This window comes from Aedes aegypti, chromosome 2, assembly GCF_002204515.2.
Source record: "Aedes aegypti strain LVP_AGWG chromosome 2, AaegL5.0 Primary Assembly, whole genome shotgun sequence".
Taxonomy (NCBI): Eukaryota; Metazoa; Arthropoda; class Insecta; order Diptera; family Culicidae; genus Aedes; species Aedes aegypti.
The window spans coordinates 19,420,648-19,435,899 of NC_035108.1; the positions used below are offsets into that span (position 1 = coordinate 19,420,648).

Genomic DNA, 15,252 nt, shown 5'->3' on the forward strand with positions numbered 1-15,252 from the left:
CTACGTCTTGTGGAATTAAAAAATATATATGTGAAACGATTGCCTCATAAGTTTGTATATGTTTCTGTTTAAAAGGATTTTTAGAGACATTCTTGGATAACTTTCTGTATATTGTACGGTTTTAAGTAGTATGCTTACGGTTATCCGTAGCTGAACTTCCTGAAGACTCGTGAAAAATTCTTGGACCATATTTACTATACATCTGATGAAATCGCTAGTATTGTGCAAATCACTGATAAATTCTTTATTTGGGTTTTTATGCAGATTTAATAGGCTATGATATGTTATTTTATGAGGAATTCCCAGCGAAACTTATAAAGAAAATTTTCCAATTCTATGAAAAATAAAACATGCACAGGTTTTCTGCAGTAAAAATCTGGAACTTCTTGAACTCTGTCGAAATTTCTTACATTCTTAAATTTTTCGAAACTTTTTGTAAACGAAGTCATAGAAGAAATTTTGCAAGCATATTTGAAAGAATGCTTAAAAACAGGTACAACCACTAAGGTGTTTCTGGGAAAATTTCTGCTTTAACCACTTGAAGAACTCCTTGTAGTAATGAACGAATTCAAAAAGAGCTCTTTGGAGAAAAATGAAGGACAAATCCCAAAAGATTTCCAATTATCTGAGGAATTCTCACAAATTTGTAAGATAAATACCAGAAAAAAAAAATCTCAGTAAATAAATGAGTGGTATATTCGAAATAAGTAAAATAATTCGTAGAAGAATCCTTGGAGTTAATGATTAAGAAATACTTGCGAAAACCACGGGCTTGGCCAAAGGTACGCCAAGAAATCCATTCAGTGGATTTCAGGGGAAAATGCTCAAAGGTCGCCTTAGTGAAATTCTTGGTTGAAATCTTGATGAATTCCTAGAATGATTCCTGTAGGCAGTCTTGAATAATCCTTTAAAAAGAAATAAAATAGACCTATTCGGAATCTCTGTGCAATTTGTTTAAATCCCGTAATGAATTGACGTCCATATAGGAACGCCAGATAGATTATTACTAGCTTTATCAAAGTGATTTTATACCCGAATTAATTCTTCAGAAATTAATAGAAAAAAAATCCCGATAGCATTGCTCAAAACATTCTTTAGAGTTTCTACAAGAAAGCACTGGAACAGTTTCCTAGATTTATGGCTAATCTTAATTCTGTAGAAATCATGTTAGGATTTCTGCAAACATTCCTGAAAGAATTCTAAGCGAACTATTGAACGAATTTACTCGTATGTTTAACGAAATCTCTCGAAACGTTTAACAAAAAATAAATGTAGGTAATATTCATGGCAAAATTTCGTATAAATTACCAAGAGAAATTTTTAAAGAAATATCCTTATGAATTATTTAAGGTCAACCGACAACAAATTTTGATGATTTTTTATTGGTGTTTTAGAATGATCCAAAAAATAATACCTGAAGAACTTTCGATCAACAGTACATTTTATGGAGCAGGAGGGGGATTGGGGATTGTTCAGTATAAGTGATTATTGTAAGAATAATCAAAATACTTCCGAAAACAATTTCAACAAGTCATTGGTATACTTTATAGCAGACACCACCCTGGAGAAATATCTGTAGTAATTTCTGAAGGATTGATTTTGAGATAAGGCTGATACATTTTTTTTTTTCTTTCGCCACCGTTTCCTTCAAAAAATCGAAAATTTTGAAGACGAGACCAAAAGAGATTCATTGCTCTGTTCAACCCTATCAGGGTATTGACGTTTTTAATTTCAAATAACCCCATAAAACAACGACCTCAAGGACAACCTTGAAACACGAAGAGCGTATTGTTCTGTCACATTTCAAGAAAAAAAAAAAATGAAATTAAAATTTGGTAAAATTACCCTTTTTATGTATTTTATTTGTTTGCACCCCAGTTTGTACCCTGAATATTTTTCCCAGCCTTGGGCCTCCCAAGTGGTCTCCAACATGAAAGAAAATTAGTATTTGCATCAGTCTAAATAGTTAAAAAAATCAAAATTTTTGGCTTACACATTTTACAAAATTCATTATTTTGAAAATATTTTGAAATCTAAAAAACTGTACACTTTTAGGCCTTTACTCATTCATCACATTGAGAAGGTATTTGTATCATTTCTGAAATGAAAAACAATAATAATGGTTCAGATCGTAAGAAATGGGTACATGCTCAAAGCTCACCAATGCTCTAGATTTTTGGAGGCCTACATAAGATAGATTTGATTGGAAATAAGAATTCATGAAATAAATATTTATAAATTCAAAGACGTAAATAGACTAAACATTTTTAAAATAGGTATTTGAGCCTACTTAAGTATCTACATGAGGTAAAGCCAAAAGCGGCCCTCATCGAAGGATCTTCTTCTTTTTCTGGTCAACCGACACCTTTTGACATCAGTTGTAGCTTTACGTCAGCATAGTTCTGGTACTAAGCCTAAACACGGACGCTCAGGGAGGCCTTCACACACACCTGAGACCCTGAATATCGAACCCATCAAACCATGAGCCGGGACCAACGGCTTTACTTCCCTTGCGAAGTAAGACGTGATCAGAGAATTTATGCCTCAGAAATTCCAGACGGCGTCGACGACAATTTATACCCGACCGACTAGGGTGAGAGGCAATCACACTTACCACTACACCACCGACGTCGCTTATCGAAGTCTCAGTTTTCTCATGAGTGAAATCGATTGAACAATACCAAGGAAAATTACTTACAAAACAAATATTTGTGTAGGCCCCTAAACTGTGGGGGCCCAAAGCCATGGTCCCTCGGGCCCTTCGACACACTCTAAAGTATTAAAAAAAGGGATAATCAAGGGGCCCCTGTACATCGCTGATTCTAGTCTTCTCCAAAAATTATGATTGTCATGTTCATTATCTGTTTAGGATCTTATAAATTGTCAGTTTCCAACAAGCTATGTCGAACTTTTAATGTTATGAGAACTCCGCCCTGCGATTTTGGGGCCCCCAGGAGCTCGGGGCCCGGTGCGGACCGCACCCACCGCACCCCCCTAGCTACGCTACTGGTTTTATTTGGAGATAGGGAGAGATCGAGACATGGAACAAATTTTTAACGAATACTAGATTGAAAATCAACGGAGTGACTAGGAAAATTAAAAACACACAGATGTCTTTTCGTCTTCGCAATTGTTTTGAATCTCTAAACTCTGGTCTAGTAACCTTTGATAATGGGCATATCGACATTCCTAGAGAAAATTGGTAACGAAAATCACATCGAGATAGGGAGATATCGAGATAAGGAGGATATCGAAATATGAAGAGTGAAAATGTATGCAGAATGAAGGGACCGAAAAAAATCATCGACATAGGGAGAGATATCGAGATGTAGAACATCGAGATGTGGAGAGTCGACTGTAATTCGAAATTATGAACTGCAATGTCATCATAGCTGTCAAAACAAATGACGGACTGCTTAGCCTTAAAATCCACTTGCTTTGGAGAAAGTTGTGAATTCCATATTTCGGTGGTCCTAAGGTATTTTGGTTTATATTCTGGAGTTGTCCTACTGTGTGACCCCTTGAAATACAGTCGAAGCTCGTTATTGCGACAATTTTTTTAGTGACAAAAGCTCTCTATAGCGACATTTTTCGATCTCTTCAAAAACATTTCAATGTTATAACTATTCTATATAGCGACTTTTCTCTATTACGACGGTCCCTTGCGATGTCGTTATAACAAGCTTCGACTGTAATCAACAAATCACACTTTTCCTCCCTTCGATCACTCTCCCATCCGGGATCCGGGTCCCCACAGCAATTGAGAAATTCTCCCAATGTCGTCTCCCACTATGGGTGCACCCGCACAATTTTCCCCCTGATGATGTTCTCTCTTTTCCGACCACGTTGCGCTGCAGCAGATCGCGCGCGCAAAACCGTCGCATGGTGAGTTACTACAATGTGGTGCTCTCTCGCGGCGGCTTGTTTGTTGTCGGAGAGTGAGTGTCCAAAGCCTAAACAGCAGTGCAAATTTGGATCTCGTTGATTCCCCCGGCCAACAGCCACCTGATTACACAGTAGAGTGGAGCGATGGGTCACATAGAACTCGCGCCGTGACTGCCGTTTAGCACAGTCCACTATCCAGTTGCTGGATTCAGTGCTCGTCGAGCATTTGACTGCTTAGGGTGGCAAAAGTTCGTTTGCTTCGAGTTCAGTTTTTATCTTGGTGTGTATACAAGTTTTTTTTTTCATTTTCGCGTTTGAAGTTTTCCTACCGATAATAATCGCGAGGGTGGGCAATTCATTTCCCCGCGCCATACCGGACGGAACAATGTTTTTTTTAGTGCAGAAGGAGGAATTCGGCGGGTGTCTTTCGCGTGTGAAATTTGTTTTCGGCAATAGAAGTCATTTTATCACTTTTATGGGCTCATAGTGGGGGCAAAAAATTGTTGTCGAATAATTGGCGTATGGAGCAGACGAAGCGCACAGTGCTTATCGACGAGTGATTCTATCGTGACAATCCCGATCAAAAGAAAATTGTAAGCGAATGCCTTATCTTTGTAGTCATTTAAAATACCTGCATACCATAGGCTTTTTGTTAGCTACTGAGCTCACAATTGGCCACATTGTGCGTCATAATGAAGTCCTTTTGCCATGTTTCATACAATTCGTCCCAAGTAGTTCTTAACAAGGTTGTAATAAGAGACAAAACTACAAAATTGAATACCATGATTCCATATGAACTCCTGCATAATAACAATCTTAATTATTTTAATACTGATTTATTAAATAAAATTTTGCATTTTTCTTTTCATACCTCAGAGTAGTTATTGAACAACAAGTCGATAGTATACCATTTCAATGAAATGGTATAATAACATTCATCATCTGCACTCTTTATCATCGCTTCTTAGGGATGGTACACAAATTATGTCACGCTTAATTTCAACTTTTTTGACCTCCTCCCCCCCTTTGTCACGTTTTTTGTATGAGTTCTCCGAGATTTTTATATGACTTGTCACGCTTGGCTTGACAACCTCCCCCCCCCCTTGGAGCGTGACGTAATTTGTGCATGACCCCTTATAGAAAAACAGAGATAATATTTTGTTTGGTGGATTACTTTGTTGTGATAGCACAATCTGTTTTTTTTTTTATCGAGTCTTCATACTTATCCATAGAATAACAACTCAAGAATCAGTTTAGTTATTATAGCTCAGTTTGGTGTGCGATTGAAATAAGCTTGCTATTTTCCTCTGATCGGGATACTACCTGCATATACAGTGAACGGAAAACGGAAGTGTAGGGGAAGAGTCCGCCGGGCTATTGTAGTGCTGGGTAGTTACGCATTGTCGTGCTGTAAGTGACACGCGTGAGATGAAGACGTTTTGCACCTAAAAAAACCGATGATTCACAAGTGCACACGTAGAGGGGTTAACCAAACAGTGGTAATAATGACGTGGGCAAATCGTGCTTCTGATAAGGCATATCGGTCGGTGATGGAGGTGATACGCAGCAAAAGGCACAGCACAGATTTTGATACTTGGCGCGAAGATGCCGCGCGCAGTGATAATTAGTTGATTGCAGTGTTTTGTCAAAGGGTGTTGAAATTTAGTCTTGGATATTCAGGGGTAAGCCATCTTGTTGAAATCCGTTGACGATGAGTAAAATTTCTCATGTTTGTTTCGAGATTAAGACTAACCTTGTTTCGAGGGCTCTTGAGTTATGGATGGGTTGGCCTTTTGATGATGATGGCAGTTTCAAAGGTTTGATTACATTATTGCAACGATTTATTTAGATTTATTTTCGATGAAGTGAGTAAACAAGCTATTATTTGAGTTGCGAGTTATTGAACTTTGTTGGTTTGATTTTCTGATACATTGAGTGTAGTGACCATTGAGTGTAGCTGAAGGTGTCTGGGTTCGATTCCCGATCGGTCCAGGATCTTTTCGTAATGGAAATTTCCTTGACTTTCCTGGGCATAGAGTATCATCGTACCTGCCACACGATATACGAATGCGAAAATGGCAACTTTGGCAAAGAAAGCTCTCAGTTAATAACCGTGGAAGTGCTCATTGAACACTAAGCCGAGAAGCAGGATCTGTCCCTGTGAGGACGTTAGTGCCAAGAAGAAGAAGAGTTTACCACTTAGCAATGAGATTGGACTCACGCACTTGGAGACGGTTACCCATACAAAAGAATGTTTTTAATTGATTCATTTTTTTTCAAATGACATCATTGATATTATTTAAATAGTTAAAGATAAGTTTATTTTCGATTTAATATTAAAATTTTCCAAGAGCAGGAGCAAGAACATAATTGACCACCCGCAGTTATTGTAAGAACTGCTTTACTTACACAAAGAACCAACAGACACTACTCAGGATCAACCTAAACGAATTCCATCCAAAATGAGCCGAAAAATAATAAAAATCGCGCTCAATAATCTTCGATTTTGATTAAATTTTGCACATGTATTTGGTATGATAGAATAAGTGTTTTTCATAGAAAAATCGACCATTTTGACTCAACGATAACTTTTAAAAATGGTCTGTAATTATTGGCATGCAATTTATTTGAAAAAAAAAAAAAACTCCGAAACAGTTGATTTCAGAGTAAAATGTTCTATGAAGAAGTTTTAGTGAACCATTTAGACTGCAAAAAAATAAACACTGAAAAAACATTTTAATTTTTTCCGTGAAGAATTAAAAAATAAAACTTTAGTTTTAAATTACACAAAAACCCCATTTTAAATGTTTTTTGAATTTTCACCGTAAAATCTTAATAGGAAATAGATGTTTGGGACAAAGTTTCATGATAAAGAAAAGTTTTGCGTTTTTACATTTTTTATTATTTAAATAATCATGTTTTGCATTAAACTTGATATAATTCAAAAATTGCTACTTTTAGAGAAGTGACCATAAGAATCGTTATGGCTTGGAATGATTTCAAGTTTTGTATTGAGTCATCAGAACGTTTTTTTTTTTTGACAAAAATTAAAAAAAATAGAAATCGACCTAAGTTGTTCTTAGAAAAACTTTTTTATTCAAAATTTCTAAAAAAATGGTTTACATAATTCTAAACTAAAGAAAAATCTTCTGAATCTATTGATAAACATTCTACAGTAGTTACGTTCTTTTATTTTGTTCAATAAAAGTGGGAAAATCTAGCTTGTCGCTCGACATCTTCGTTGCAAACTACTGTGACACTACCCAGACAACCAGAATGTACATATAACGAAATCACTTTTTGCGTTATGTGATGCTTTATGTGCCAAGATTACGTATAAGATTTTTTCAAAAGGTTTTATGCGTACAAAAGTGGAGGCGATATATGTGCATAATTTATATGATGAAAATTGACACACAATGCGAGTGTGCAGATTTTATTACGAATTTATCTATAGCCTTATACGACTAAGTTTATGGTAACAAAGTTGATTTGACAGCTGCTGCGGATTGATTCGACTTCTTTTGTACGTTTATACGGAACGAAACAAAATGCACTGATGGTCTCAGAAAATAGCGTTCTATGTGATGAAATTCATCAATCAAACGATTTCATTCACCATGTTGTGTGGGTGTGATGTAATTCACACAAGTAAATGACTTCTTACGTAAATTGTTATGCGACTTCTGGTTGTCTGGGTAAAAAGCGTCAGTATCCTAGAAAATCGGTTTCTTAAATTCGTATTTTCTGAGTAGTGCAAACCATACTATTTCATAGTGTAGCCTTTTAACTGTGTTCTTGGAGGGTACCCTGATCGAGGTGTCCGGTGATGATGATTGCCCCCATAAGATTTTTTTAAAGAAATTAATTGATAAAAAAGGTCTCGGCAAGGAAATAAATAGGCAAAATTACTAAAGGAACTGCTAAGACGTAAAAAAGCTGGAATTACTGGCGAAATACAAGGCCTAATTCATAACATATCTTTAAAAAAATTTAACCTGGTTAAGGCTTCTAAGAAAAGGTAAAAAAAAATCAGCCATAGTTTTTTATTTCAGCAATATGTACTTTCTTTGTTTTCTCTTCTTTTTTTTTAATAATTTCGCATGAATGAACTTTTTGATTTCATTCTAAACTACGTTTTACCAAGAAAACTTTTTGCGGTCTCAATAATTTTAGTTTATTTTTTTTTGTTTAGAGGGACTTTACCCAGAAGGGGCATTCGTCTCTATATTTTAGTTTAATCAAATTCGTTAATGTATATCGAAGAGTGGTTTATACCTTTTTCTTCAAATTGTTCATGTTAAAGTTAATCCCGAAATAGGTATCCGGGATTACTAAAAAAAAACTAAATCTTTTAAAAAGTTTCTTCTGTCAAATTCCTTCATATAGAGGGATTTACATATTCTTGGCAGTCCAAGCCGATGTCGTGCTTCTTTTCCAAATTTCTCGAACATCCGTAGACAAATTACGTGTTTGTCTGTTTACATGTATGCGCTGATCAATCATCTATCGATTCACACCGATAGATTTGTTAAAACCTTCTTGGAAACTTATTCGCTTCGAACAACCCATGTCCGTGTGACTATTGTCGGCAGCCTTTTTCTCTGGGGCAGATTTTTCATAAGAACTGCAGGCAAATCTCCAAATCAGTCGCACTTTGAGGCGTGTTCGTTTGAATTGATCTCTGGCATCTCTTGTTCGTCCAGTCTCGGCAATCTCGTCAACGTGAAGCTGACAAAACAAAGAAACATCTGAATATTTTCATTGATGTGTTTTGATTGAAAAATACTGTGTATCTGGCACTTGAAATTTGGTTGCCGATAATTGTCCAATGGTGCCAAAGCCGTTAACTACCCTAGTTTTCGCAAAAAAGTTATTAAAAACTTTTTCGCGAAGTTCATCATAACTCCATCAAAAATATTTAAAATATGCATCGTGAATTGCATCACAAATTCTCCTTTGTTTTTTTCTGTAAATTCTACTTCAAATCCCCAGATTCTACAAGAATAAAATGCGAAATGTTTTTTCAGAATGTAATTTAGCTTCGAATTAATTGATTAAGAAATTCATGAAGAAATTTGTAAAGATCTTCCTTAAAACATTGTTTCACAAATAGTTTTATAAAATCTGCAGAAAATCCATATTCTGGAATTGAATTCTAGTGCATTTTCAAGGCGGAAACATTATATGCGAGAGAGAATTTTCAAGGAATTCGGGAATTAATACCAAATTGATTTCTTAAAAAAAAAATGCAGATAGATTTGTTGAAAAATTCTCTGAGAAATCACTAAGAACATTTTTCCAATTGAATCTTATTTAATTATTTATGAAAATCTTGTGGAATATTATGAGAAATCATGTAAGAAAAATAAAAATTTTTACTGTGAATTTTTAAGCAATCCTTTAAGGATTTCAGAGAGATTTTTTTTAAAAATTTTGGTAGTATTTATTGTACTATTCCTTGGTGAAATCCTTAGTAATTCCGGAAAATCCTTAATACATTATTACATTATTAATGAACAACTTAATGATATTTTCAACAATTAAAATTTATTTGTAATAAGTACGTAGTTTAGCTTCATGGAGAAATGTTTAAAATTCTGTTGTCTTCTTCTAAGCAATTTGATACAGATTCTGGTAAAGGCGTTCTTGCACTGGAAAAATACGGAAATAGTTCATGAAGAGATCCCCGATACCTGAAAAGTTTGTGCAAGAACTACAAAGGGATATTCTTCATGATTTCTTTGGAAGATTTTTTTACTGTATTAGGCAAAGAATTGATATTTTCCGTAATGAAAATTGAAATTTACAAGCATTACTGATATTCAGAAATAATAGCTAAATGAGTATGAGCATGAGCATACACACTTAGATTTTTTTCACGAGCTCGGCTGTGCGAATCTCGGTTTCCCGATTTTAACCGAGACTCAGCTAACAAATTGTCCGGTTGCTTAGCAACGAAGCACGATTTACTGATACTCGGCTTTTATTTGCTGAGATCCCAAGAAATTTGTTTGCCGACTTCTCGGCTGTGCGGATCTCGGTTAAAATTAGCCGAGATTCGGCATTCTAAATTAAGTGTGTAGATGACCGTACAATTCGTAGTTGCTGCTCCGTGATTGACCAGAACAATCGAAGTTGCACAGAGATTTAATGAATATTTATTAAGTAAAGATCTGGGAGTCGCCAGTAGTTGGTGATGTGATCGGCTTTAGGACATTTCGTCGAATGACATTTGGTCGAATGACGTTTAGTCGAATGACATTTGGTCGAAAATACATTTGGTCGAAAGGACATTTGGTCGAATGGACATTTGGTCGAATTGATTAAGAACATTTATTTTGGTCGAATGGCGTTGAGTTGAACGGAAATTAAGTTGGAAGCTTATTTTCAAATGGTTTATTGAAAGATCATTTGGTAAAATTGATTATTGTTTTCTGAATTTTACAAAGTTGGTGAGATTATTCTTTTGAATAATCTGAATCATCTAACTGTTGTGGAATAAAAATGGGACTTTTTATGTAGTCATATTATTAAATTTCATACATCTTTTTATTTGTAACTTTAAGTTATGCCAAAATATAGGATTTCGGTGATTATCCAGAAAAAAATTTTAGAAAAAGGTTTTTATTGTACATTGACTGAAATATTTAGCTCTAGTGAATTTATTATTCTATGAAAGTGTCATCATTCTTTGAAAAATTGGTCAACATTACTCAACGATGTGAACAAAATGTTTTTATTGTAAATTATTCTTTTGAAATGCCGTCGTTTTTCGTAATGAACTGCTGATCTTTATCTGATGGAATCATTTGAAGATAGTGATCGGGATCTTTCTTTGAATTCTGGGTTTTGCAGCTTACGGATGTGGGTAAGAATTTTGAATGCGGAAATCAGAATTAAAACGGCAGGAAGACGAGTTGACTTAGGCGACAAAAGTTGGCTTGCTTCTATTTCAGATCAGCTTATCTGGAATCGCAGAACATGCCTGAATGAAAAAGCACAATGAAACGTCAAAAACGCAAGAGGTTGATAAATATGTTGGGAAAGCGTTGATGGACGCTTTTCCAACATATTTATCCACCTCTTGCGTTTTTGAATAACAAAATTTTGCTAATAGCATATAGATTATTAGTAAAATGGCTGATATTTTTCAAATTATTCAATCACTCTTGTATTAGCGACATAATGCTACTCTCGACGGTCAGACTAAATGTAAAACTGTTTTCCATATTATTTAGTTTCGACCACTATCCTTTTCACGGAATGTTGGCTCGACCAAATATCAAATGCATTCTGTTCCTTTTCGACCAAATGTCCATTCGACGAAATGTCCGTTCGACCAAATGTATTTCCGACCAAACGTCATTCGACTAAATGTCATTCGACCAAATGTCTTTCGACCAAATGTCATAGATTCATGTGATCCATGATATAATCACGCCTAATTGGATTCACGATGTAATTCGATAATCGCGTTGTACGCCGAAGAAGTGTGCTTCACTCGCCCACGCAAGAGCAAGTGACGCGATCAATACATCAAACACTACTAACGATCAGCGGTGCATTTTCATTTCACTACTCGATCGACACGCGACATGTTTGATCCTGCCTTCATCGCCCGCCCCCGCAGGAGCAAGGTCGAAAGATCAAACGTAACTCTTCAGAGATAATAGCTGATATGGGACAATAAACACAAACATAAAATCAACAACCACCGGAAGCTAAACATTACATATACTCTGCAATTGGATCAAATGGACAAATTGATGTGATGTTTTGCGAAAAAGTTACACGTCTTCTCAGTTAGAATCGAACTCACGACTCCCTGATCTCTAGTTAGGGCGCGTTACCCCTACGCCATGAGAGGACTCATGGACGCAGAAGTTAACCTAAATTCGATTTCAGCTCAATAATCACGTGGTCCTTTTTCGCAAAGTGCACCTTTTTCGGAAGAATTTGAGATTTCCTACGCGCTATACAAATTGTTTTTAAGTTTCGTACAAAAAAATCTTACTATGGGGGGAGAGGGGGTCTAAAAACCGCCAAAATTGTCTTACGTGATTAATGGATCACCCCTTTCTATAGTGTGGGCTTCCAATGGGTCGCGACGTTCTCAAACGACCGGTTACGGAACTTGAGTCCGTTGCTCGATAAATACTTGTTTTTAATTATGAATCGGTAGTTGTTAAACTTCCACTCGGCTGGTTAGCCGTAATCCACGATTCATAATTGAAAACAAGTATAAAATCAACGCAAATTTATGCAAACTTCGAAATTTGTGAAAATTATGATTATTACTTCGGTAAATCAAGAATTTCCTAGCCCCCCTTAGGCCCCTCCAGGAAAAAATCCTGGCTACGCCAATGGCCGTGTTATTTACGTGACCATGGCAACGAGTGACTTTTTTTTTTAATTGGAAGGTTAAACATTATGTTGCAAAATTAGGATTTCTTGAGTTTTATTTGGAAAATTTCCTTAAAGTTGAAAAAACCAATTTTCCCCAACAGAATATTTTGAAAACTTTTAGGGTGTTAAAGTTTTGTTAAGATGCTTAGACTTGGAAAAAAAAAAATCTGAGGTATATGCAACTTCGATAATATTCGAAAATTTTGAAAACGTGATAAAAAAATAGAAATATTTCACGAGATTTAGTTGTATCAATATTATGAATATTTTCGAGAATGCTGAACTTGTGCTTCATCCATTTAGAGAGAAGCTTTTTAAAAGAAATATTTCACTTTCAAAGTCATTTAGTTGTTCGCACTAACAGCAAAAGCCAGAAAATTTCCTAACCTAAGCAATTCTGCCATTTTCAAGCCATGAATTTTGAACTTTGTGACAGAACCAACTTTATTGTAATGCCTTATTGTCATAGTTTAACCTCAAAAAAAAAAAACATAAAATAATTCAAAGCTTTTTATAAATTAATTTTTTTAAAACAATAAAATCAAAATGAATGAAAGATTGACAAACACTAATCGTACTTCACGATTATCGTAGGAATTAGAGGGTCGATTGAAGCGTGTATAAAAAAAAAAACAGATTTCAAACGGAGAAATGATGAAGAACAGGTGCTCCGTGCAACAATTTTATTTTAAAAAGTGCTCAGCGAACCAAAAAGGCTGAAAATTTCTGCTCTATTCGATCTGGCTACAATTTTACTCTTCAACGTCACTTACATTTTGGGGCCAGCCAAACGCCTGGGCCATTTGAGACTTTTTCCTAGATGCTACTGTGTTGGTTGGTGCGCTTGACTCCTTTACTTTGCTCGCCATGCTCTACGGGTGGACCGGTTAGAAAGGTCGGTATTGCGATTCCGGTTGCAGGTTGACTTCCAGTTCGCAAGTCGGCCCAGCGATTCCGGTTGGAGGGTGACTTCTGGTTCACTGGCGCTCTGACGGCTCAAGCCGGTAATACGCTCGTACAACTCAGAATAGCCCCCGTCGGTGGATCTATCCTACTCCTACGAAGATTACCCCGGCGGCGGAAGATCTTCCGAACTGATGCAATCCGGGCAGATGGCGAGGTCGGTCCTGCGATTATGGTGGAAGGAAGCTTCCGGTTCATAGGCGCCCGACGACCATTCGCCGTTGCTGCTTCGCTGCTTTTATACAGCAAGTCTCCGGCAGAGGATCTAGCCTACTCCGACTCGATGGTGGTCAGCCAAGTGTTAGGGCCGGTTCTGCAATTCCGGTTGTAGAATTACTTCCGGTTTGCAGGCGCCTTGACGACTTATTACCGATACTACGTTATAATTGTTCTACTCGGTCTAGTCCCCGGCGGAGGATCTAGCCTACTCCGATCTCGCCCGATGGTCAACAGACTGACTTGTCGAATGCCGAGGTCTGTCCAACGATTCCGGTGGGAGGTTGGCTTCCGGTTCACCAACGCCTCAGACTATTCACCCAATATGCGAGATGAGCTGTATAAAATTTCAGCTTTATTTAAGCATTGTTGAGTTCCCAGTGAATTTTTAAAATTTTGGGGCCTTCCCATACTGACGAAAAATTCACACTTGGTGCTCCATTTACTCAGTGCCTACTTTTGTCGAATGTTACATATATGCAGTTATGGGCAGTGCACGAGTTCACTAATTTGACGTTTGAGCGGTACTGAACGATAATTGAGCAGGAAATCAAAAAGTCAATAAAGAGAGGGATTCTAGAGGAATCCTTCTGAATTTTTCGTACGGGTTTTTAGTTAATTTTGTCTGTATTCTGGGACAAATTAGTGGGAAAAATTTATGTGAAAGCGATTTTTTGATGAATTTTCTGGTGGAGGTATTTGAATACGTGTAGATCGAAGTCCAGGTCGAAGCTGTGAAAGCTGTCTAATGAATTTCTGGTGGAATTTCTAAAGTGGTATTCTGCGGAAAGCCTTTTAACTAGACCGGGATATTAGCATGTGGTAATTGTGCATTCGGGGATATGGAGTTCGGGCTAATGGTTCATTCGGAGAAAGAGAATTTGCAATCATGACATTTGTGGTAGTGGGGTATAATCTTTCACCACATATCCGATCTTCTTTCTGAAATGATTTCTAACTGAATTCTTAGGTTAGTTTAAATCGAAATTTGTACTATACCATATAATTTTCTAGAGTTTGTATCCTTTGACAGACACGCTTTTTTCGACCTCATTTGTAAGGTCGTCTATAGCGTCGTATACTAGACCTTACAGCTGGGGATACAAACTCTAGCGTTATAAATGGTACAGTATTAAATTCGGTTTGCATTCATTTACTGATTGTGGCCAGGAACTTCAACTAGAAATAAAAAAAATGAACAGAAACCTCTTTAGGAATGAAGATTTAATTATTTCAGTAAGAAACTCGTTTAGTTAAATTAACAATTTTAATAACAAAAACGCGATTCTAAAACAATTTATGCCTTATAGTTTGACTATTACACAGACGAGGAAAAAAATACGTAGAACATGAACAACTGTTGTTGAGGGGCCTTCCTTAGCCGAGTGGTTAGAGTCCACGGCTACAAAGCAAAGCCATGCTGAAGGTGTCTGATTTCGATTCTCGGTCGACTCAGGATCTTTTCGTAATGGAAATTTCCTTGACTTCTCTGGACATAGTGTAGAATCGTACCTGCCACACGATATACGTATATGCGAAAATGGCAACTTAGGCCACGGTGTCTTTTTTATGTAACTTTAAAACAAAAAAATCGGCATGTCTCAAATTTGGACCGATGAAAGGCAAGACCTTCCTCTTTCATTTGCTGCTAAAATCAAAATAATCCATCGGGGGGTCTGGTGCAACTTTTTTTTTTGAAGTTTTGTTGTTTGTAATATCATTTTACATGCACCGTTAATTAATAAATTTTGATGAGGTGAACTGTTGTAACGGATTTAG

At 36.5% G+C, this 15,252-nt stretch overlaps 1 protein-coding gene across 12 annotated transcripts in view; it reads left to right on the plus strand.

The window, feature by feature from the left end:
* The first annotated feature begins 3,998 nt into the window (after nucleotides 1-3,998).
* LOC5579397 overlaps nucleotides 3,999-15,252 on the plus strand; it is a 135,426-nt gene continuing 124,172 nt past the window's right edge. For 5 of the 12 annotated variants that reach the window (XM_021840102.1, XM_021840101.1, XM_021840103.1 and 2 more), the window contains exon 1: nucleotides 4,058-4,165. The gene's annotated coding sequence lies outside the window, so the exon portion shown is untranslated. The other 7 variants (XM_021840104.1, XM_021840105.1, XM_021840098.1 and 4 more) reach the window with 5 other exon arrangements.